Raw genomic sequence first — 25709 nt, 5'->3', positions numbered from 1 at the left:
TTTCTAATCCTAACCGGTAAAACAGTACTATTTTATAGAGTTGCTGGGCTGTGTGTGTTGTGAAGACAATGTCTGGAGTCAGCAGAAGAAAGAACAAGCAGAGGACTTCGGGGAGGGAATGCTCCAGAAGCAGTGGAGAGTTTGGAGTCAGATCCAGGTTCGAATCGAGGCCTCACTACTTGCCAGCCCTAAGACTCTGGACATATTTGACTCAAACTCTCAGAGCTGGCCATGGGACGAGTGCTTTACGTGTTGCTGCACTGAACTCTTCACAGCTAGCTAATGGCAGGCCTGGCTCTGCCTGAACCTGTGGCTTAAGAAAGCACTTTACCTTCCTCTCTACGATCCCGCCTCCCTGTACTGATTAAGCCCTGCACGCTAGGTACTGTGCTGGATGTTGGTAAGTTTCAGACCTTCCCCAGGAATTCAGCTAGAGGGAGAGACAGAGAACTAAGTCATTAACCAGGAAGGTAAGTGCCAGTAGAGACACGTGTTCCATGTTCTGGACGCACGGAAGAGTCAGGTAACGCTGATGCAGTGGCAGGGTCCAATCTTCCAACACATGGCAGAGTTCAAAACAGTTAATGAGAAAAAAATCAAGGAAAAAATTTTTGAGCTATTTTGATATTTGTTATTTGCCAAAAGGCAACAAGTAGTCATAGGGAAAATCAGATCTTGTTTAACATCCTTGCACTTACTTTATAATTTACTATTGTTTTTTAAATTCAGATAATTGGGGGCCCAAAACCCTTTTAGGGTTTAGTGCATCTAAAAGTCTTACTCTGGTCTTGGGTTCAGTTAGTTCCATTTTAAGGCAGAGAGAACCATGCTGTGATGGCCCCTGGGCCCTGCAACTCTGCCAAAAGTCCATGCTTCACCCTTAAACTGTTACACTCCTTAACTTTACTGGTTAAAATAGATGGTAAAGGGAGTAAAATTTCGCAGCAAGAATCTGCTTGGTGACATGAGCTTTGGGTTCCTCAAGAGCCAATTCCACTTTTATTAAAATTCTCCACGGACCTGTGATGATGATCATGGTTTTGCCTTTCAGCTCCATAGTAAGGTTTTTTTCTGGAGGTGAACAATTTGTTACTGGAAACAGACTTGTGCCATACCTGAAAGTGGGCCAAAATATCGATGAGCCAAATGCTCTTTCCTGGTTCAGGAGCTGAGGGGAACCGGACAGCTGGCAGAGGCTTTTGGGCCTGGCTTTGTGTGGTGGTGCTGGCCTTGGCGCTGTTCTTTACTGTGCAATGAAGAAATGGGTTCATTCCCCAGTATGCAGCCAGCTGGCACTTAAATGGAAGTGCCTCTTTGGTAACGATGAAAATTAACGGGCCAGGTTTTTCACTGACAAAGCTAGGATATTGCGGGAAGCTTGATGTTGAAATGTTTGAGCTTTATTTCAAGAACTTCCAGCCACATATTTGACCCAGCTGGAAGTTCCCTAAGCTATAGTTACTAGCCAGGGCCTAATCTTTACACATGTGTGTGTGTGGTCAGTGCCCGACACTGTCTAGGATGAGGACCGGGACAGAGTTTTATTCTATTGAAAGGAGACGCTACTGACTTCACATGTACATTGTTCTCTCCCAGCTGCGGGAAGGAATTTATAAATTCATACGTTGGGATCTGTTTTAAAGTGGCAAAGTGCCACTAACACTTGTGTGCAGGTGTCAGTATTTTCAAAATCAGTTTCCCTTGATTAAAAAAATTTATGTATGTGTGCGTGTAGGAGCCCTGGTGGCACAACAGATAAACACTCCAATGCTAACTGAAAGGCTGGGGGTTTGAACCCATCTAGCAACTTTGCGGGAGAAAGACCTGGTGATCTGCTCTCGTAAAGATTACAGCCTAGGAGACCTTACAGGGCAGTTCTCTGTCACGTGGTCACTATGAGTCAGAATCGATAGGACGGCAACCAACAACATGTGTTCATGCTTTGCCTAAACAAATCCAGCCTATCTGATCGTATGGAAACCACTTCCTCACAATCACCTATGAAGTAGGAATTATTTCAAGAATGAGGAAACTGAGGACTAGTGAATATGAATATGTATCTTATTACAATCAGTGTTTTAGGGATTCAGTGCTGCTATAATGGAAATGCCACAAATGGATGGCTTTAACAAAGAGAAATTTATTTTCTCACAGTTCGGAAGGCTAGAAGTCTGAATTCAGGGTGGCAGCTCCAGGGGAAGGCTTCTCAGCACAGGGACCCCAGGTCCAAAGGACATACTATGCTCCTGGTGCTGCTTTCTTGGTGGTATGAGGTCCCCAGGTCTCTCTGATGGCTTCTCTCTTTTATATCTCAAAAGAGATTGGCTGAAGACAGGACCTAATCTTGTAGATTGAGTCCTGCCTCATTAACATAACTGCTGCTAATCCCACTCCATTAACATCTTAAGAGGTAGGATTTACAACACACATGAAAATCACATCAGATGACAAAATGGCGGACAATCACACAATACTAGGAATCACGATCTAGCCAAGTTGACACATATTTTGGGGGGACACAATTCAATCTGTCACAAACAGGATGTGTATAAAAATGGGAAAAAAGAGCAAAATCCTTCAGGAAAAGGATCTTGGCAAATGTAGAATGATGGCATGTGGAAAGGACCTTAGAACTCAGCTCAATCCCCTCAACTGACCAGTGAGGAAACTAGAGGCGGAAGGTCACAGGCTTTACTACTGATAAAGCAAGAACTAGAACATAGACCTTTGGCTGGTTTTATTTTCCCACTGCTCTGACAGTATTTGTGACCTCTAGTTGACTCTGCAATTGACCTTCTTTGCACCACGCCAGTTAAACCTGGTTCTCATCACCGAAAAAAAAAAAAAGGTTCTCATCACCAAGGCAAGTTAAATACAATGAACTCTTCTTGTCCCAAGGATCTCTTTAGTGTTCCTGGAATTTCTTTGAGAAGCCTGATCTCTCTGTACTAAAAGTTACAGAACTCTGGAGTCACGTTTATAAGCCTCAAGTCAGGTGGCCAAGAATACCCTGAAAGATGGCTGGCAACATCAGAGTCTGACTCTAGAGAGCCCAGGGTTTTGTCAGTGGCCAAACATCCTACATCCGCCAATCATGGCACTGGATCAGAGGTAGGTGCATTCCAGAGAGCGATAGAAGGTCCTGTTTGAGTGATTTTCATCACAAGAGGGCAGCACGTGTCCAGTAGTTAATCCATTACATAAGTGGACTGAGTGATTGAACTGTGCAAGGGGGCCTGGTGACTGACACATTGTTCTATTCCAATAAGACTCAAATCATATTACATTGTGTTAAGAACAATTTTATCTTAAACCAATTCATCTGTGAGTTCAAAGACACAGAGAAGTATAGAAAGTTAGCCTGCAAGTACACTCTAATATGAGCAGTATTACAGCAAGATCCCTGGGCACTGATGATGTGGATTCAGATCCCAGCACTACCAGTAGCTGTGTGATCTTGGACAAGTGACTTTGCCTCCTGTGCCAGAATTTCCCATCAGTAAAATGGGGTCGATGAGAATGCTTCCTCGCAGGCTGTTTTGTTATGAGGAATAAATGAGCTAATATATGCAAAGCACTTAGAACAGTACCTGGCATGTAGCAGGGTTCCATAAGCAACTGTCTATTACCTAACCAGACCTCTTTCTTCCAGCCCTGCCTTAGTGAGCATCACGGATAAGGCAGGAGAAAAGCGGAGGCCGTGCTGTGCCAGTCTTCCTACCTTCAAGAGCCTCTCCAAAACATCATTTTTAAAGTGATAGCAAAGTCTAGACTTTTAAGCAGCCCAGATACTACAAGCTGTTTCCGAGGCTGAATACCTGCAGGATAAGAACTAACCATTCCCTATATACCTATGGGGCAGCTCTACTCTGTCCTATAGGGTCGCTATAAGTCGGAATCGACTCGACGGCACTGGGTTTTTTTTATACCTGAAATTGTCTTTTTTAATTTTGTTAAGGGACTGCGTGTCCAGGTGACCCTGTCATATCCGGAAGCATGGATGGGGAAATCCAAAAGCTTATTTGCATTTTGATTTGATTTCACAGATGCTGGAGTATATTATTCAGCTTTCCATACTAAAACAACATGGCTGAAGGTGGTTTCTTTTTTTGAAGTCAGCATGTGGTTCTCTGTTTCTAGCATTCTTTTCATTCACTCATTAACATTGCTAGTGATTCCCCTGGCTGTAAGAGAAATGAATGACGGTGTCTTGAGAGACAGCAGGAGAGAAGGCGAGAAGGGAGGGGGGAGGTAGGGATAGAATGGGAATAATAAGAAAGAGAAACATGAGAACAACAAAAAAAAAAAAAAAAGGGAGGGTTGGAAGGGTGGATTAACACCTGAAATCCTGATTTCTACCCTCCATCATACCCAGTATTGCAGATTCCAGAACACGGCCTAGTGTAGCTGGGGCCCTCAGCCCAGCACCCTGGGCATGCTGAAGTTTTACGGAGCCAGTGGTGAGCCAGCAGCGTATCACCTACTGAGTAGCTGTGGGCGACAGCCTGGCTGCCCATTGCTGCTTTTGGATTTTCAATTGGATTTTCACTAGGTGGTGTGAAGGATTTTTTCTTTCTGCTGAAGACAGTGCACTTGGATCCACCGGTGGTCAATTGCACCCCATTCACTTGAATCCTCTGTTCTAGTGTTTCTCCATGTTTTCACGATTGTCCTCTAAGGAGACTTTTTAAACATTTTTCTCATGTCTCCTCCTCCCAATGAAATTTTAATACCACAGGTATACTGTGTTTCTGTTTCTATATGTACTGTGGCCCTTTGTAGGGCCACAAACATTGTAATATCTAAGTTTTTTTGCCCCCAGGAACCAATTTTCACCCCTTGGGGGTGATATCACGCCTGTTGAGAATGTGTGAGCTGGTCATATCCTAGATAAGTATCATCACCCTTGCCGTCTCCAAGAGCCCCTCCATTACCCTGGAGGCTGCGTGACTTTCTACACATTATTCAGCTCCCAGTTCAATAAATCTTAAGAGTTATAAGCTTAACATTCTCAACTTAGGTTTCTTTCTTTTCACTCTTCTGTCCTGAAAACAGTTTTAATCTACGTGCAAAAACTTTGCTTATATGTGATCAGACACATGCTGTTTTGTGCAAGGGAAATAGTCCTTCGTAACACAGGCAGTTTGTGTCTGAGGCACTCTGGCCCAGCAGCTCTGTTGATGAATTGTGGTGACGTGACTCCACCTACTGCCACCAGGCCTCTGACAGAACTTGAGGCCCAGTTTGCCTCTGCTGTTGTTCCACTTCCCCTTCTCACTTCCTGTTTCCACCACCCTCACACCCACTCAAGGAGACCTAGGAATGTCCAGAATTCCCCTTTTGAAACAGAACCCAGGCCTCTGCCCATCCCAGGCTGTGTACCTCCCACATCAGCCCTCCCCATTCCTCACTGCCGAATTGAGCTAAATATCAGGACATTACACGGACTGAAGTAATTCAGAATGAAACACAACTGTCTAATAGCATCACCCCTGCCAGATAGGTATTATGTCAGACGAGCAGTCTTCAGATCAAAAAGCTCTAACTAGACACATATAAGCAAAGAAGCTTCAGCCCAAATTAATCTTTGTGTCCCCTCAGTTGTATCCCCCACAATCCCAGAACAATTCCAGAACGTGGTTGGCACTCCTGAAAGGGTTTGTTCCCTGCAGTGTCTTAAGTAGAGATCAGCAAGTACATCTATCCATCCATTCATTCATTTTACAAATAAATATTAAATACCTACTTGTGCCAGGCACTATGCTGACTGCTAGGAATACAACGATGTTTGGGATTTGATTTTACCCTACTTACAAGTTAATAAGTTAGATTGTTACTGTTTCATGGACATTGACACAACACAGGAGACTCCTGGGTCAGAGACAAAGGAAATTATAATTCAGAGAACAGCAAATGGCATGCGCACCAGCATGTTCGCACCAGCTCTCCATGTCCCTAAGTTCCACAGAGACAGTTGTGATGGGGCCCAGAAGGATGTTACACACACATCCATGTGGTTAGGCATCACAGCTGAAGAACGCTGAGCTTTCGGGAGCTTTCGGGAACTATTTTATAACAAGTAGTAAGAGAGCCTGCTCTTTGTCCTAGATGGAGAAATTACCTCATGCCTCAAGGTTGTGTACTTCAAACACAGCCCTGAGGAATGGCCTGGGTAAAGACTAGTGCTGTGTGATTAATTACTTTTGTGTGTGGTCTTGTAACTCCCACCCAGGTGATTGTGTGATATGGTAATTGTGGCCTACCAAGGGGATTGGTCAGTTTCGCCTTAAAAGGGAGCCAATTCCAGAGCAGAGAGGAGGAGTCTACCACCACCGAGGAAGGAGATATTCGGCATCAGGTGAGTTTCCTGGCCCACAGACAGACAAAGCTGAGTGCCTTTGAGCAGAGACTGAGGGCCAGGGAGAGGTGTGCCTGACAGCACAGTTGGGAAGAGGCTGTCCTGATGAAAGAACTGTACCCTGAGTGTTCCTGAGTCTGCCTTGTAACTGTTACTTCCCTAGTAAACCCCATAATCGTGAGAGTGGTCTGTGAGTTCTGTGTGGCCACTGCAATGAATAATTGAACCCAGCAAAGAAGTAGAGAGTGTTGTGGGAGGGACGGTTGGTTGGTGTCAGAACTGGTAAAGATGGTGGAGAGAGAACGCATGTCTGACCTCCACCTCATAGGAATCAGCCTTGGGCTGTTGATTTCGGTTCTCCTTCCCCCTTGTGAAGTTAGAGAAGGTCAGATACTGCCCCATGCTATTTTTACAAGTGGTCAGCCCTTGCACTCTTGGCATAGTAGTGGGAATGCATGGGAATGCCTAGGGCCCATGGCAGATTGCCTCTCTCAAAAGTGGACCTCACAGCACTTACAGTCTAGTGGGGAAGATGGATATTTAACCAATAACCAGGTGGATAAATGTCAAATTACAACCATGATGAGGGCCTTGAGGAGAGGTACAGGGGCTTTGTGGGCCTATCCTAAGGAACACTTATCTCCCTTGCAGCCTTGATGGATGTGATCTGAATGGGAGAAAGAGGAGGGGTCCAGACAGATGAAACGGCATGACCAAAGTCCCCATGGCTGCAGGGAGCCTGGCCACTATAACTGGAGCACAGAACAAAAGGAGGACTATATTATGAGTGAGACTGGGAAGTAGAAGACAGGGACCCACTCCAGGATTGGCCAGTGTTTCTTAAACTGTACGCTGGGCTTGTTAGCAGGTTGTGAAAGCAATTTAGTGTACGCCCAATTAAACTGGAGCTTAAAGGACAAACCTGGGGTGGTGATATAAATTTGGGATTCAACAGCATACAGATGGTATTGAAGTTGTGATCATGGATGAGCCAACCTAGGGAGAGAGCATAGAGTGAGAAAACGGCCACAGACTAAGTCTTAAAGAACTGTGTCATTTAAAGACAAGGCGAAGGAGGATGAGCCCTCAAAGAAAACTAAGAAAGGCTGAAGAAAAAACAGGAGAGTATGGTGTTGTGTGGGTCAGTGGAGAATGAAACGGTCTCTTGAATGTTTTTGAAAGGTCAGTCCTGAAGAATTCCCATGGATTTAGTGACATGGAGGTTACTGGTCCCTTAAAAGAGCTGTTTTAAAATGACAACAAGGAAGCCAGGCTGGAGTGTGTTCAGCAGTAATTGAGAGACGAGGTTATCTTTCAAAAACTTTGATGTGAAGAAGACAAAATAGGACAGTAGTTCAAGGGGTATGTGGAGTCTAGAGAGGGTTACTTTGTTTGACTTAAGATGAGAGGGAGCTAAATGTTGATGGGAAAGATAAGACCCAAGGGAGAGGTGAGTATAGGAGAGGATGTGAGGCTCCTGAGAAGGTAAGTTGGGATGCGAAGCACAACACAGGTGAGGGAATGGACCTCACGTAGGCAGAAGGGCTGCTCCTCCACTGTGTAACAGTCAGAAAGAAGCATGAGAGAGCTGCAAACTAGACAGGTGTGTAAGGTTAGTAGTAGGACACTGAAACCACCATCAAATCCCAGGCATAATGTAAGACTTCACTGTTAAATAATAATCTCTTCAGGACACAGAAAAGCAAAAATAGGGCAGAACATATTTCTTCTAAATTTGGAAAGTTTTTTAGGAGTATTTTTGGCTATTTCAATTCCTTCCATGTTTGAAGAGAAAAACAAATAAAGGTATTAAGTAACAAGCATTGCAATCTCCCCACAATTTCCTCTCCCCAGGAGGAAGGCTCCAAGGTCCACCATCATTGAATAGAATGAAAGAAGCTGGGGAAATCAAGAGATGATAATAATGACAGCAAACTCTACTACACAGGGCTCAGAATATACCAAGATGCCTTCTAATCATTCCTATATACTCATTTTTTTTTTCTTTCATTTCTTATAATAACCCTATGAAGTTGAGAAAACTGAACTACCAAGAGGTTAAAGGAACTTGTCCAAGGTCTCAGAAAAAGCGAGTGGCAGAACTGGGATTAAAACACAGGCAGTCTTGCCTCTAAGTTTGTGTTTAACCACTTATGCTATGCTGCTGCTATTAATTAAGTACACAACAACAAAGCTAATCCATAGATGAGGAGAGACAAGAGACCCTGCATGGGAGACTGGGGAACAGCTTGGGGGACAAAGCGAGGGACAAAGGAATAAAGAGAAATACAGGAGATAAAATGTATTTCCATCCTTCCCCCAAAATTCTATTATGAAAAATTTCAAACCTAGAGTAACCTGAAAAACAGTGAACATTCATATCCTCCAAGTGGTATTAACCAGTATAAATATTTTACCATATTTCTTTCTCACTATATGTGTTTGTGTATGTACACACACACACACATATACACACACATACATTTTTAGACGTATTTTTTTATTTTAGTATAGCATTTGAAAGTAAGTTACACACATTGTGAAATTTTACCTCTCAATATTTTAGCAGGCATCTTCTAAGAACATAGACAATCTCCTACAAAACCGCAATTATCACGGTAGTGAGATTAACAATACTTCTATATCATCTAGGATCTAGTACTTTTCAGATTCTGGGGTAAGTGTATTTTAAAGAGGTTTTGCTGGGTGTTACAAATTTACTCTCCATTTACTATTTTCCCAGTATATTTATTTAGGATGTACTAGTAAATATTCCATTCTCATATATAGGTCTGAAAAGTAATTAAAAAATAAAATCAATATGATTTTTATTATAACCAACACTAATATTAGAACTTGATTCAGGGGTTATGAAACTGCTGCATAACTGGGCTCTACTAACAAATATGCAACTAAGTATGTATGTGAAGGATTTGCCTAATTTGCGCTTTAGTACAGTAATATGTATTGCAGATTGTTAATGTTTCCCGATAACTCACATTTCTCTCTACCCATGTGATTTGCATTGGATAATGTTAACACTGGCAAACAGATGCCAGCAGAAGCTTGAAAAGTACTTCTCCATTACTCGGGCTTGTTCTCTCTTGCTGCTGGGAACCCCTCCACACCACCATGTAAATAATTCCAGGCAAGTCTGCTGGAGACACAGCGCCTACTCAGCAGCTAGCACCAATCACCAGATATGTGATGAGGCAACGCTAGACCAACCAGCCCCCAGCTCACCCACCGGCTGACTAGCTGCATGGGTAAGACTCCAAATTTCTGACCCATAGAATCATGTGGTTTTCAGCCACTAAGTTTGAGGTGTTTTGTTACCTAACAAAGGATAATTGAAACTGTATAGAAAAGTTAAAGACAATTAACTATTGTAATTAATAGATCTCTAAATATATAATGGTTTAAACACAACAGAAGTTTATTTCCTGCTCATATAAACAGTCCAAGTAGATTTCAGATTGGTGGCAGGAGGCTCTGTTTCATAGTGATTCGGGGACCCAGGCGGCCAGTCCTTGCCATCTCCAATGTGTGTTTTCCAAGGTCACCTTGGGCATTGTCAACCACATGGCAGAAATGGAAAGAGTATTGTTGTTCTATTATCTGCTGTTGAGTTGGCCCCTCAATTCATGGTGACCCCATGTACAAGAGGATTGGACCATTGTGATCCGTAGAGTTTTCACTGGCCAATTTTTCAGACGTAGATCTCCAGAACTTTCTTCCTAGTCTATTTTAGCCTGGAAGTCCTACTGAAACCTGTTCTGCATCATAGCAACATGCAAGCCTCCACTGACAGATGGGTGGTAGCTGCACTTAAGGTGCATTGGCCAGAAACCGAACCCAGGTATCAAGCATGGAAAGCAAGAATTCTACTACTGAACCACCACTGCCCCTGGTAAGAGCTTAAAACAAACAAACAAAAAAAACCCCCACTGCCATCAAGTCAATTCCAACCCATAGTGACCCTAGATGGTACAGTGGTTGAAGTGATATGGCTGCTAAAGCAAAAGGTTGGCAGTTCAAATCCACCAACTGCTCCTTGGAAACCCTATGGGGCAGTTCTACTCTGTCCTCTATGGGTTGGAAAGAGCTTACAGTGTGGCAAATAAGAATTTTATTGGGCCAGACCTAAAAATAGGGCATATATCATCTACTCACATTCCATAGGCTGGAACTCAATTACATGACCAAGTCTAACTTCAGTGAGGGCTGGGAAATGGAGTCTAGTTGTGTGCCTAGGAAAATGAAGAAACAATTTGGATGAACTTACAGTCTGACAGTACAAATTATATTTGCTTTTTTAGGAAATAAGACTTACGCTTGTCCTAGGGCTAGTGAAATGTGGGTGAAATTTTGATTCCATACTTATTGTACAACCTGGGCATATTAATTGTGCGAATATCCATTTCTTCACCTATAAGATAAGAAAATTACCTTCTTTGTTGGGTTATTGTAAGGATAAAATGTAAAATACTTGGTAGAGTGTCCAACCTGTGATAGGTGTTCAATAAACGATAGCTATTAGCATTACTATTATAACTAAGTTGAAAATTATGATCATTTCCAACTGGACAGCCAACATCAACCCTTCAGTTAACTCCAGGCTTTGGACTTTGAGTCACTTCCAGCTGATGCTGCATGGAGCAGAGATGAACTATTCCTGCCAATCCTTGCCCAAATCACAGATTTGTGAATAAAATCTGTGATTGTTGTTATTTTAAGCCACTAAGTTAGGGGTGTGTTTTACTATGCAGCAAAAGATAATTGAAATAATAAATATGACATTATTAAATTAGTAAAGCTTTTGACTGTACACAAGGGAATGGATAATTAAATGTTGAATCAATATGAATAAAATGAACTATTTTGAAGCAGTCATGCAGCAATATAGCTTTACATGCAGCAATGTGAATAGATCTCAAAAACATAATATAGGGTAAAAAATAAGAATGACATACAGACAATAAGTATTTATATAAATTTTAAAAAGACAAACTCAAAGCAATCATATGTATTTTTCAGAGATTTATAAAAATCTAATTAAATATATGGATGGTAGATCAGAGGGATATATATTAAATACACTAAGATGTATACCTATGGAAGTGGAAATGAGAGTAGAGATGGGGACTAATTAGAAAGAACAAAAAAGAAACAAGAGAATGTTATATAATTACTAAACCTGGTTCATATTGTCATTCTGGGCATATAACCAAAATCATCTTCCCAATCTCCTGTGCAGTTACGTATGGCCATGTGACTGAGTTCAGACCAATGAAATGTATGTAAAAGTGATATATGCTATCTCTAGCCAGGACGCTTAGAAAGGGAAAAACAATCTTGGCAACTAATAGAAGGGCTGACACTCCCATCTGAATATAAATAACGATCACGGTCATGAACAATGATTAGATAAGGCAACTCTGTGACCGTGGTGGATCAAACGAGAGCATAACCATTCCGCAGCCATGTCCAATATAAGAGACAGGCAAGAACACTGTACAACCACAAATTTTGCCTTGGGTCACCTCTCCCAGGTACTGCTTTTCACCCAAACACATCACATTGTGGGATGCAGCCAGCCAAAAACCAAACCTGTTACCATCAAGTTGATTCCGACTCGGTGACCCTAAAGGATGCAGCTAAAGCAGTGCTTAAAAGAAAATTCAGAGTATTCTATGTAAACTCTTCCAGAAAACAGAAGGAGCACTCTCAACTCTTAATAAGCCCTCCATTACCTTGATACCAAAATCAAAACTGCAAGAAAACTACAGACTAATATATCTCATAGGCATAGATGTAAAAATCCTCAATCAAATATTAGCAAATTGAATCCAGAAATATAGCAGAGATTGGTTCAACATTCCAAAATTAATCAACACAATTCATCACATCAGCTGATTAAATAAGAAAAACCATATAACCATTTTGATAGGTGGAGAAAAAACATTTGACAAAATCCAACATCTATTCACAATAAATCCTCTTAGCAAACAGGAATAGAAGGGAATGCCCCCGATTTTATAAAGGCATCTACAAAAAGCTACAGTTAACATAAGCTTATTAGTGAAAGAATAAATGCTTCTCCCTTAAGTTCATGAGCAAGCAAGTTTCCCAGCGTTAATCACTTCTATTCACGTATTACTGGAGGTCCTAGTCAATGTAAGAAAAAAGTTAGAGAAAGACGGAGAGAGGGAGGAAGGAAAAGAAAGAGAAAAATATTAAAAAAGGCATACAGATTAGAAAGGAAGAAACAGAATAGTCTCTACTTGTGGACAACATGTTTGCCTATGCAGAAAATCCCAGAGAATCTACAAAAAATGTTACTAGAACAAAAAAGTGAGTTTAGGAAGGTCATAGGATACAAAGTCCATACACAAAAATCAATGGTGTTTTTATGTGAACAGCTGGAAATTAAACTTTTAAAAACAGTACCATTTACAATTGCACCAAAAACATGAAATATTTAGTTATAAATCCATCAAATTATGTGCAAGATCTGGATGCTGAAAGCATACGATGAAAGACATTTTAAAAGACTAAAGTAAATGGAGAGATATACTATGTTCATTGACTGGAAGACTAAATATTGTTAAGATATCAAAACTGATCTAAAAATGAAATGTAATCCCAGTCAAAACCCTTGCAGAAGTTTTTGTGGTAGTTGACAGGTGGAGTCTAAAATCTATATGGAAGAGCAATGGAGCTAGAAAATCTAAACATTTGGGGGAAAAAGATAAAATTGGAGGACTCACTACCTAATTTCAAGTCTTACTGCAAAGCTAAAATAACCAAGACAGTATTGGGGAAGGGGCAGACACAGAGGCAGAATAGAGAATGCAGAAATAAACCCACACTTTTATGGGCAGTTGATTTTTGACAGGGTATAAAGACAAGTAGAGAAATAATAGTCTGCAAATACTACTACTCAAGTACCTTGAGCCATACTTGTATCAAATAAAAGAAATTAACTGGAAATGGATAAACTCACACTTACATGGACAATTGATTTTTTTGACAGGGTAAAAAGGTAATTCAGTAGAGAAAGAATAGTCTGAAAATAATACTAATGTACCTTCAGCCATACTTGTTATCATATAAAAAAAATTAACTGGAAATGGATCATAGACCTAAATGTAAAGCCTAAATCTTTTAGAACAAGGATCAGCAAATTAACTCTCATGGGCCAAATCTGGCCCCGTTACCTGTGTTTGACAATAAAGGTATATACTAGAATACAGCCATTTCCACTGTCTATAGTTGCTTTCATGGTACGACAGCGGCTCTATTAACCTGAAAAGCCTAAAATATTTATCTGGCCCTTTATATACTGTGTGATTCCACTTATATGACATTGTTTAAAAGGCAAAATTATAAGTATAGAAAACAGACCAGTAGTTGCTAGGGGCTGAGGCACAAGCAAATGAATTTGGAAGGGTGATAAAACTGTTCTGTGTCTTGTGTTGGTGGGCATATAACTACAGCATTTACCAAAACTCATAGAACTGTGCACTAAAAAAGGTGAATTATCCATTATGTAAATTATATTTCAATAAGCCTGACTAGCCTGTGCAGGTTTTTTTTTCCAGTCTTCAATTTCTGCTGATTCTCTTTATATTCACGTTGTTTGTCTAATGTCATCTTTATTGCTTGCTGGGCAAAAATTACCCTTGAAAAAGTATTTTAAAGGGGTTCTTCTAAGGCTTAGGAAGGATGAACCCTTTTCCAGAGAGCTCTTACTGTGGTTCTGCCAAATTTGGGTTTAGAAAATGGTTATCCCCCACATTTCCAGCTATGCATATTTCAGGAGCTAATCTTCAGGAAAGCAGGCCTCAGGGCAAACCTCCTAGGGACACTGATTTTTCCATTCTTGGCCCTTCCCTGCTATGCTTAGTGCCAAGGCAGCCCTCTCTACATTCTCAACTGTTGGGAAGAGGAGCTGGGTTGGTCTGATTTCTTACCTTGAGGATGTTGCACCCTGGGACCCAAGTTTCATGTTAAGGGTTCCTACAAACACCCCTTTGGAGGTGGGGTCTGTGCTGATCAGCGAGGCCACAGAACCAGAGGACAAGCGTTCGCAGTATCAGCAACCACCAGATCTCAGCATAGGTAGCTTGGTTGTTCCAATACTCCATTTCCCTCCCTGGTTACAGACTTATCCAAAAGCTGGCCTGAGAGTTATTTACTCTCTTTAAACTTCTTTTATTTTTTTAAATCTAACATTTTGTTGTTGCCTTTAGTAACCAGCCATGACCAGAAATTGGAAGTCGAAATATGTTCTTATTATATAAACAATAGATGCACACCATAAAATTTCAAATCTTAAAGAATGGTACAAAATGAAAAAAAAAAAAAGGAAGCCTCTCCATCCAAAAGGAAGCTGCCCCCATCCACCCCACCCCAGTCCCACCCAATTCCACTCTCCAAAACTCATACAATCCTCAATGATGTTTTTTGTTCTTCTGATAAAACCTCATCTCTTCAGATATCACCCTTATATCTCTACTTTTTGGTTCATAAATTCCAACAGAGTATCTCACACCTAAAAGAGATAACATCCCTTATACTATTCTTACTCCCTTGCCATAATCCCAGTATTGTTGTTGGGTGTCATTCAATCGATTTTCAACTCGTAGTTAGTCTATTATTTAGCATATTGAGTGCCAGCTATGTGTCAAGCCGTGTTTTAGGCCCTGTGGGTACAATAGTGATCAAACTAACAAAGTCCCTGACTTCACAGTGCTTATATTCTGGTAGGAGAAAAGTGACAATAAATATAAAATTTGTCAGATAAGTGTCATCAAAAAAAAAAATAGGGTAAGGAAAATTGGGGAACGAGGGGGTGGCAGCAGATGGGTGGGCTGGTATGATGTTCCTATCTTATGATGTAAAGTCACAGAAGGTCTCGCTGCTGAGGTAATATCTGAAAAAAACAACAAAGGAAGTGAGAGGACAACTTGTAGACACCTGGAGGAAGAGTGGCACAGGCAGAAGGAAGAACAAATACAAAAGCCATGACACAGAGCTTTGCCAGGTGTTTCAGGAACATCAAGAGACCAGCATGGCTGCAGGGGAGTGTGGTAGAACATGAGCTACTGTAGGAGTGAGTGGCACATGTCTGTGTACGCACATATGCTGATGCCAGAAATTGTAGGGTGTTTTAGGTTCTGGCAAAGACCTTTACTTTGGCTCTGAGTAAGATGGGACGCATGAAAGATTTCCAGAGTTAGAATAAAATGATTAGCTTACGGTGTGTTTGATATTACACTGGTTAGCTTGTAACTTAACTCCTACTCCTCGATCCATCAACTTTGAACAAGAAAGCTGATTGAAATGTTGTTTTAATTGTAAAATATTGGGATGGGGGGAGGTTATTAAACAATAGACATTGTTTAAATACATTATGGCACAACCAAGAAATGGAATATTATGCAAATACAAAATATGATGATAAATGGAATGACTGTGAGAAAAGCGGTTATAAAACATCATATATAATGTTATCCCATTAATATATATGCATAGAAGAGTCTGGAAAGACATTTATCAAGAAATTAAGAGAAAAAATATCTAGTGAGATGAGGGATTTTATTGTTTTCCCTTTGTGCTGTATTTGTATTTTCAAAAGTTCCTATCACAAATATTCATTATTTTGTGATATGAAGTTGCATTACAAAGCATCCAAAGGATGAAATATTAGAATAAAAATGGCTTTTTTGCTTTATCTTAGCTCACAACTACTATATGCAGCCCATTTCAGCTCCTATTGTAATAAACAAGACTGAATGTTAACTAAGTGCCTTGTATGTAGCTAAAGAGTTTCTAGAATGAGCCACTGACATTCACTAGAGTTTAGAAAGACTGGGGTTAACTGCCACAAACTACTGTTTTTGCCTGCACTGCTTTTCCTCTTACTCAAACACAGTAGCACTTACTGATGTAACTTCCCTTGCCATTTTTTTTTTTTAATTTGTAAATCTATATTTTTCTTGCAAGGATGGCCAAGACTTCGTCTCACATCCTTTGGACATGTTATCTATCAAGAGGAACCAGTTCCTGGAGAAGGACATCACGCTAGGCAGACTAGAGGGTCAGCGAAAAAGAGGAAGATCCTCAATGAGATGGATTGACACAGTGGCTGCAACAGTGGGCTCAAGCATAATGATTGGGAGGACGGGACAGGATCGGGCAGTGGTTCGGTCTGTTGTACAGAGGTCCGCTATGAGTCAGAGCTGACTCCAAGGCACCTAACAACAATATATTATTCTTCTAGAATTCTCAGAAGTGTCAAGATCCTGAAACAAGGAGGAGCTTCTGGTAGATAAGAACCTCTGGTCAACATGGGATTTAGAGAAAACATATGAAGTGAGCGCTACTTGAGAAGTAAACAGAATGTCCAGGGCCATCACCATGCTGGTGAATATTTTCTAGTGTTTCTAGGAAAGGTCACTGTTCTAGTTATTGACTGGTGTGTAATAAACTATCCCAAACATAGTGGCATAAAATATCGATAATCATGTACGGTCATGTGCCACATGCCCATTTGGATAATATCTGACTGCATATACGCCCCTGGTCCCATAAGGTTGTAACAGAGTTTCGAAATCCTGATTGGAGAATGGGATGTAGTGGATGTAGCGAATGCAACATCTTCCCACATGTAACACATTAAAAAACGTTTCCAGATACACTAAAACATCTTTAACATAATAACACAGTAGTAATAATGTTTCGACGCACACTGCCTGTTTGTTATTATGAACCATTGTAGATACCTCAAATTTTAATAATAGGCTTTACGGGGGTTGGTTTGTAACTATGGGTTGTCCGTAAGTCGGATGTTGGTAACCCGGGCACTGCCTGTATATAATATGGTGTTCACACAATATCCAAATCACATAATGTCCTATTTCACAGAACGTATCATGGACGTTAAGTAATGCATAACTACCTTATTCTCACAAGTATGAGGGTTGACTGGACTCAGCTAGTGAGTTCTCATTTGGGGTCTCTCATGTGGTTGTAGTCAGATGAGGGCTGGGGCTGAAGTCAACTAGAAGGCTTCCTCACTCACATATCTGGTGGTTGACATGGTCTGGGCCTGCTCACAACATGGAAGCTTGGTTCCATGGAGAGCCAAACCAAGCTCTGGAGATCACACAACATCACTTCTACCAGATTCTATTAGTTAGGAAAGGTTATAGTGCCAGCCCATACTCAAGAGGATGGAATTTGGAATTCCACCCCTTGATGGGAGTAGTTATCAAAAAAGTTGTGGACATGATTTAAAACAAGCACAGTTCAGCCTGGCTCCAGGACCGTGTCATCCAAGTTGGTTCCAGACACATCAGAGGCTCCTCAGGTAAATTTCTTTGAGTACGGTTTCTTGCTATCTTACGTAGTGTAAACTACAGGCAAGTTATCTGCCTACCCTCCACACAGCCAAAGTACAATGGTGTGACAGAGTAAGAAGACTACTAAAGAGACTTCTTTCAAAAGGGAGGAAAATGGGAGGCACGCATGATCCATAGCAATTCTAAAATTCAGTCGGGATACTAATCTCTGGGCATGAGTCTCCAGTTTTCGGCTCTGTCCTTTCAGGTCTTGGTCCTGCCTTTTGAATTATCCTTCCTATTCCACAAAATGTAGCAGTGTCTTCAGTTGATTCATTTTGTTGGCTTCCTGCTCATAGAAGTTTAGTGGCCCAAAAGCCTCTTTTCACTTTGCATCATTTCCACCCCTATTAGTCCAAGCTGTGCCACGTCTGCCAATATAATTCTCTTAAAATTTGGGATTTACTATGAATTATATTGGAGATTTACTCCATTAGACAAAGCCAAACCCAGAAATCTCTTTGAGGCAAGCCTTTCCTACCTTGAACTCCCGGTAATGTTGCTTTGGGACAATGCCATTAACCTCTTAGAAGCCATTTTTTTTTTTTTTTTTTTAAACAGGAAGGACTTGTGAGGCACACTCTTAGAAGGCCGTTTGTCTTTTTCAAAAAGGGACTTTGAGGTACCACCTTGAATCTTCCTGAAGTCTTCAAGTAACATGTTTGGCTTCATCTTTAGACAATGTTTTTCTAACAATCCCTGGATTTGATTTCTGTCCAGAAGCCATTTCTTAATTTTACCATCATTTGCTGTTTGGAGAGGCTGAGAATGAGAATGATTAAAAAAAAAAAAATCAGTCTTGGTTCCTTAATTTAACAGTTTTTTATCTTTCCAGAAGCCACATGGCCCTTCAGTACTCTGCCTGGATATCTCAATAGGTGGACACTGAATTACTAGGTACATTTCTTATTTTTCATGATACTGCTGGTGACAGTGACAAAAACTCTTGTCATTACATACCAAGGGTCTCCTTTCCTCCAGCTTCTAATAACATTTTCCTAATTTTCCTTTAAGCCCTCACTCACAGGCTTATTGAGGCTAGTCTCCTCAAGGTTCTTCCACTTTCAACTGTTGCTCTATCTCAAAGCCAATGCCAGATTTTAGGTTTCTGTTACGGGACATCCTACTTCAGGTAGCAAAATCTGTTCTGTGTATCCATTGCTAAATAACAAACCACCCCATGATCTGTTACAGTACTGGAGTTTGGGCTCAGCTAGGAGACACTGAAGGAGTCCCTGGGTGCTACAAAGGCTAAGCACTTGATGACAAGCTGCAAGTTGGTGGTTTGAACCCATGAAAAGGCGCCTTGGAAGACAGGCCTGGTGACCTTCTGAAAGGTCACATCCGTGAAAACCCTATGGCGCAGTTCTACTCTGCACACGAGGTAGATGGCAACTAACAACAGTGATTTTCACTCAGGGTCTCTTATGAAATTGTGCTCAGATGGTAGCTGGGGTTGCAGTCTTGAAAGCTTCCTACTGACATGACTGGTGGTTGATACTATTGGCTGGGACTTCAGGGAGGGCCGTTGGCCCAAATGCCTACATGTGGTCCTCAATGAGGCCTGGGCTTCCTTATAGCATGGCAGGTGTATCCTAAGAGCAAACATCCCAACAGACAGCCAGGCAGAAGCTATATTGCTCTTTCTAACCTAGACTCAGAAGTCACAAAGCATTACTTCCACTGCATTCTATTATTCAAGAGGAGGAGAATAAGACTCCACTTTTGATCTGAGGAATGTCAAACAATTTGTAGATATCTATAAGAACCCCAGAGCCTTTCTTCAGAATCAAAAGCCACTTGAGGAATGTCATGCTTACAACTGAGGAAAGCAGTCTGGGATACTGAAGAATTAGAGACGAAGAGTACACTCAGGTTGTTCTAGTGCTTGACTTAATGTTCTATTTCTGTGTGATCCTGAGCAAACTACCTAAACTCTCAGAGCCTCAACTGCTCCAAGCGTGTCTAACATCTTTTACATCCACGTGAAACTACATCAGCGACCACAAAAAAAGTTTAGGTATGACTGATAACACACATTCCTTTTAAGAGCAGCACATTAATAGGAGTGGGGTGTGCTGGACTGATTATTAACAAAAATGTGTTGTAAATCCTAACCTCTATGCCTGTGGTTATAATCCCATTTCAAAACAGGTTGTCTGTGTTAGGTTAATGACAGGATTAGTGTATGGTGTATCTTGAGTTAATCTCTTTTGAGATACAGAGATAAAATAAGCAGGCAAGGAGAGAGATGGTGTAAGAGAGATGCCAAGACACATGGAGATATCCAAGGACCCAGGAAGCAGAAGCTGAAGAGACAAAGACCTTTCTCCAGGGCTGACAGAGAAAGAACGCCTTCCCCTAGGGCCAACCAAACCAAAACCAAACTCGTTGCCCTGAAATAGATTCCAACTCATAGCAACACTACAGAACACGGTAGAACTGTCCCATACAGTTTCCAAAGAGCTGCTGATGGATTTGAACTGTTGACCTTTTGGTTAGCAGCCATAGCTCTTAACCACTACACCCCCAGAGTCAGGCACCCTGAATTCCTGTAGTCGCCTAAACTGTAAAAAAATAAATTTCTGTTTGTTAAAGCCACCCATTTGTGATATTTCTGTTATACCAGCACTAGATAACTAGACAGTCACCTACCAGCAGCTTGGCCTTGGGAAAAATACTTACCTTCCCCAAGTTTCCTCACCTATGAAGACATGGATGACAATCTTACAGGGCTGTTGTAAGGGTTGAGTGAAATAATGGTACTTACTTTGCGTGATGGCTGGCACACAGTGATAGTTCCAAAATGAAAGTTATTATTATTAACATAATCTCATTAACACAATGCCTTTATTAAGGTACTAATAGCATAGTGCTCACATGAATAGCTTTGTTTAGCAGTCTTGTTTTTCTCACCATTAAGTGAGGCCAAACTATGACCGTGGTATTAGATAACTCCACAAGGTTTTATTTTATATATATTCTTCTATTCCCTTCCCTATAACGTACGATTTCAGACATACTGCTGGATCATAAGATGCTGAAAAATTATCACAATGATATATTTTGAATTATTCAGTCATTAGTTTTAATATTTATAATATAGAATGGCTACTAGGCGCCAGAATCTGTTCCAAATTCTGAGAATACAGCAGTGAGCAAGCCAGAAAAGATCGCTGTTTTTAGGGAGCCCACATTCCAGTGCAAGAAGAGTGATGATAAACAAGCAAACAAACATGATGAGATCAGACAGTGATAAGTGCTATGAGGAAAATTCAACAGGGAATAGGAATGAGGACTCCTGAGTTGTTGTCTTCTTCAGGCCGAGTGATCAGATACAGCCTATGTTATAATCAGAGAAGGCCTTTCTGAGGAAGTGACATTTACGCTGAGGTCTGAATATTAAGTGCCAGCCATTTGAAGATGTGGAAGAAGAACGTAAATATTGTATATAAAAAATTATTATCTATTAATTCTTATTCCAGCACTGACTCAGCAGCTCTTAAAAAACTTAGTTTGTTATGGACTGAATTATGTCCCCCCAAAATGTGCCAACTTCGCTAGGCCATGATTTCCAGTATTGTGTGACTGTCCACCATTTTGATCACCTGATGTGATTTTCCTAAGTGTTCTAAATCCTACCTTTATGATGTTAATGAGGTGGGATTAGTGGCAGTTATGTTAATGAGGCTGGACTCAATCTACAAGATTAGGTTGTGTCTTAAATCAATCTCCTGAGATATAAAAGAGACAAGCAAGCAGAGGGACATGGGGACCTCATACCACCAAGAAACAAGAGTCAGGAGAGTAGCTGGTCCTTTAGGCTGGGGATCCCTGTGCTGAGATGCACTTTGATCAGGGAAGATTGATAACAAGGACCTTCCCCTAGAGCCGACAGAGAGCCTTCCCCTGGAGCTGGCACCCTGAAATTGGACTTCTAGCCTCCTAGACTGTGAGAGAATAAATTTCTCTTTGTTAAAGCCATCCATTTGCGGTATTTCTATTATAGCAGCACTGGAATAACTAAGACATAGTTGATTTTCCCAATTTAAAGGAAAGTGTATTTGCTGAGATCTTTCTTTTTCAAATATATTGTGCAGAATAATAAGTTCTATATTTTTAAAATAAATTATATATAATGTTACCAGGAGGAAATACAAGTGAAAACTTATATAAACTTGAGATGGGTAAATCCTTCTAAACAAGATGCCAAGCATTAAAAACAAAGGAAAAGATTGATAAATTTGATTGTTTTTATAAAAAAGGTAAAAACGTTGAACAGCAAAAAAGTGTAACTATAAAAAAACCACCATAAATAAGACTTGAAAACAAATGACAATCTGAAAAACACATTTCCAACATGTATTAAGGATTAATATTCTCACCATTTAAAGATATATTAAATGACTACCACCATTAAAAAACAAAAAAAAACCCTTCAACCCAAAACAGAAAAACCAGGCAATAATCATAAATAACTCACAAATATAAATGGCCAGCACACTATTAAAAAAAAAAAAAAGTTTAATTACATTATGAAACAACTACAATGGAAAATGATTTTTTGCTTATCAAGAATAGCAAAGATGGAAAACAGTCACAATAGTTGCAAAGTGTGGGGAAACTTGAACTCCTATGTCCCATTGGTAGAAGTGTAAATGGGAAACTACTTAAAATTTCAACAGTAAGATGATTAAGGGAATTATAGTCTATGCCAACAGTGGTATGATGTTATCATCAAAATGGTGGAGTACCTCTGACAAGCAAAGATATTTGTGATGTACTGTTGAATGTGCAGGTTGAAAGACAGCATATATGGTATGATGCCATTTATGTAAAATTATGTTTGCACTGATTGAGAAGTATCTTTATCAAATAGTAACAGTGGTTATCTATGCACAGCAGAATTTGGGTTTTTTTTTTTTTTTTGAGTAAGTAGGTATTTACAGGTTTTCCTATAATGAACACATACTTCTTTTTGTAACTGTCCCAAATAGAGATTTTTAAAAAGCTCACTGACTTGACTGTCAGCTAAAAATTCAAATACCAGAAACCATTAGCATGGCTTGAGTTCTCACTTTGCCAGACAAGGGAAAGCACTGTCTAGTATTTATGAAAATATTATAAAGCTAAGATTGTGGTCAACTCTAATACTGTTTGTTGTTGCTGGGTAGTGTTGAGTTGGTTCTGATAATAGCAACCTTATGTACACCAGAATGAAACGTTGCCGAGTCCTACACCATCCTCACAATAGTTGCTATGTTGAGCTCATTTTTGCAGCCAATGTGTCAGTCCATCTCACTGAGGATCTCCCTCTTTTCCACTGACCCTTTACTTTGCCAAGTATGATGTCCTTCTCTAGGAACTGGTCCCTCCTGATTACACGTCCAAAGTATGCAAGATGAAGTCTCACCATCTTTGCTTTTATGGATCATTCTGGCTGTAATTCCTCTAGGGCAGATTTTGTCCATTCTTCCGGCAGTCCACGGTATAGTCAATATTCTTCACCAACACCGCAATTCGAATGCATCAATTCTTCTTTGGTCTTCCTTTTTTATTGTCCAGCTTTTGCATGCATATGAGGTGATGGAAAAAACCATGGCTTGGGTCAGGCTCACCGCAGTCATCAAAGTAATGCCTTTGCTTTTCAACACATTAAAGAGGTCTTTTGATAAAGATTTTGCTCAATGCAGTAAGTTATCTGATTTCTCGACTGCTGTTTCTAGGGACACTGATTGCTGTCCCAAGAAAAATGAAAACCCTGACAACTTTAAGAATGCCCAATTGAGGTCTTTCTTGTCATTTGTATTACCACTGTCATTCATTATATGCACAGATGTAAAGCTATGCAAATACTTACAAATTGGCATTATCTAATTTTTAAGTCAAGCACCATGGAAAACTTTCTACATTTCTAAGCCAAGAACACTATATCATCAACACTTTCTTCACAGAAGCAATCTAGCATAGCGGAAGGAGCAGGGCTTTTGAGTCGATTAGCAGTGTACTGCTCCCAATGGCTTTGTGTTTGTTTTGCAATCTTGAGGAAGTTACTCAAATTTTTTGTTTTCATTTTCTGCATCTACACAAGAGATGGAGCAGTGTTTAAAAGCTTGGCTGCTAACCAAAAGGTCTGCAGTTCAAATCCACCAGTTGCTCCTTAGAAACCCTATGGGGCAGTCTGGAATTGACTCAATGGCACTGGGTTTTTTTTGTTTATACAAGAGGTAACAGTACATACCTCATATGGTTGCTGTGATATTTAAGGGTGATGAAGTAATTGCCTAGGACAATGTCTGGCAGTTGTAGGTACATAACAAATGGTAGCTACTATTGTTACACAATTCCTAAGTGTAAGTAGTGGGCTGTGCCAGCTGAGCTTGTTGAGCTCAACTTGAGAAAGGCTGAGACCAAATGTCATCTCCCCCTCTCTTAATGTTTAGGTGTTGCTGTGACAACGTAATTTCAGACTTACAAAAAGTTGCAAGATGAAAACAAAAACCTCAGATACTCTTAACCTAGATTCCCCAAACATTAACATTTTTCTACTTTTGCTTTACCCTCCTCTCTTTTTTTCTCAATCATTTAAGTTGCTGTGTGAACTTGCTGTAAATATTTCAGTGTTTATTTCCTAAAAACAAAAAACTTTCTTAACAGTTATTAAAATCAGGAAGTTAATATAGAAATAATACTATTACCTCATCTATAGATCTTGAGGTTTTGTTCAATGTCCTGATGTATTATCCTTTATAGCAAAAGAATATCCAGCATTATGCATTGTACTCAGTTTCTTGTCTCTTTAGTCTCCTCTAATTTGAAACAGTATGAAAGCCTTTCTTTGTATTTTAAAAGCTGACCAATCTGAAGAGGCCAGTTATTTTGCAGAATGTCCCTAATTTGGGTTTATCTGATGTTTCCTTAGGATTAGATTCAGGTTATGCATTTTTAATAGGAATATCACATAAGTGGTGCTATATATTATCATATTAAGGACACCTGTGTATTGCTTAGTCCCATTACTGGCAACGTTTACTCAGTATATTTCTTAAACCACAGCTGGAATGAAAAGTTCTATAAAGAGAAGGAAGTTTCTTTCCTTTCCCCTATCTTACCTACTGCCATATACTTAAACAACCTGGTCAAGAAAATCATCCAAACTGAATCAGACTGGATGTAACTTATAACCTTTCCCAGGACCTATACAAGTCACTTTATTAATGTTAGGGAAACATTTTCTCTGAAACAGCATCAACCACCCAAAAACAAGCCTACAAATGATCCAATTCTTAGAGCAGTATCTTTAAAGGGCTGGGGAAAAAAAAAAAAATTGACAACCCAGAATTTTGTGCTCAACAAACTCTTTTCAAAATGGAAGGTGATGATTTCAATACTTAGCATAAATCTACAGTAATCAAGATAAAACAAAAAACGAAAAGGTAGACTTGGAGGAAGTATTTGCAAATCACGTATCTGATTAAAGATTTGTATCTAGAAAATATAAAACCTCTTATAACTCAATAAGATGATAAAAACTCAATTAAAATATGAGCAGCCCAGTGAGAGTTCCAGGAAGGCTAGGTGAGGAGTTTGGCAAATTTTCTCCCCAAAAAGGAATGATAGAGCTGGACAAGATTGTCCAATCATTTTAGAACTTTGGAAAATGACCAAAGGTATGCAACAAACTGAGAAATGTTTACTCAAGAAAGCCTACTGAACTCTGTGGTAAGAACAACAGGAGTCTGGGGCATTTTAGCTTGAGGTTGCTCCCAACACCTGCCTCCCAGTCCCCGCCCCTGCCCCCTCCCCTAGCTCTGTAGCACCATAGTGCTACTGGGGGAAGGTAGGTTGTGAGGGACTGCAGTCTCCCCTTGGGGCAGGTTGAACTGATTTGAGGCAAAGTGCGGGAAAAACTCAGGAGCAGGGGTGTTGCTGAAAACAATATT

At 40.3% G+C, this 25709-nt stretch overlaps 1 protein-coding gene across 20 annotated transcripts in view; it reads left to right on the top strand.

Annotated features, from left to right (window-relative positions):
* NOD1 (nucleotide binding oligomerization domain containing 1) overlaps window positions 1-25140 on the top strand; it is a 92404-nt gene extending 67264 nt beyond the window's left edge. For 6 of the 20 annotated variants that reach the window (XR_010322743.1, XR_010322745.1, XR_010322744.1 and 3 more), the window contains 3 exons: window positions 39-9624; window positions 10100-10268; window positions 16370-25140. The gene's annotated coding sequence lies outside the window, so the exon portion shown is untranslated. The remainder of the gene's footprint in view (window positions 1-38; window positions 9625-10099; window positions 10269-16369) is intronic. The other 14 variants (XR_010322738.1, XR_010322731.1, XR_010322730.1 and 11 more) reach the window with 14 other exon arrangements.
* The last annotated feature ends 569 nt before the right edge of the window (window positions 25141-25709 follow it).

Source organism: Loxodonta africana, chromosome 8 (assembly GCF_030014295.1).
Source record: "Loxodonta africana isolate mLoxAfr1 chromosome 8, mLoxAfr1.hap2, whole genome shotgun sequence".
In the NCBI taxonomy this organism is placed as follows: Eukaryota; Metazoa; Chordata; class Mammalia; order Proboscidea; family Elephantidae; genus Loxodonta; species Loxodonta africana.
This window is presented reverse-complemented; position numbering and strand designations above follow the sequence as displayed.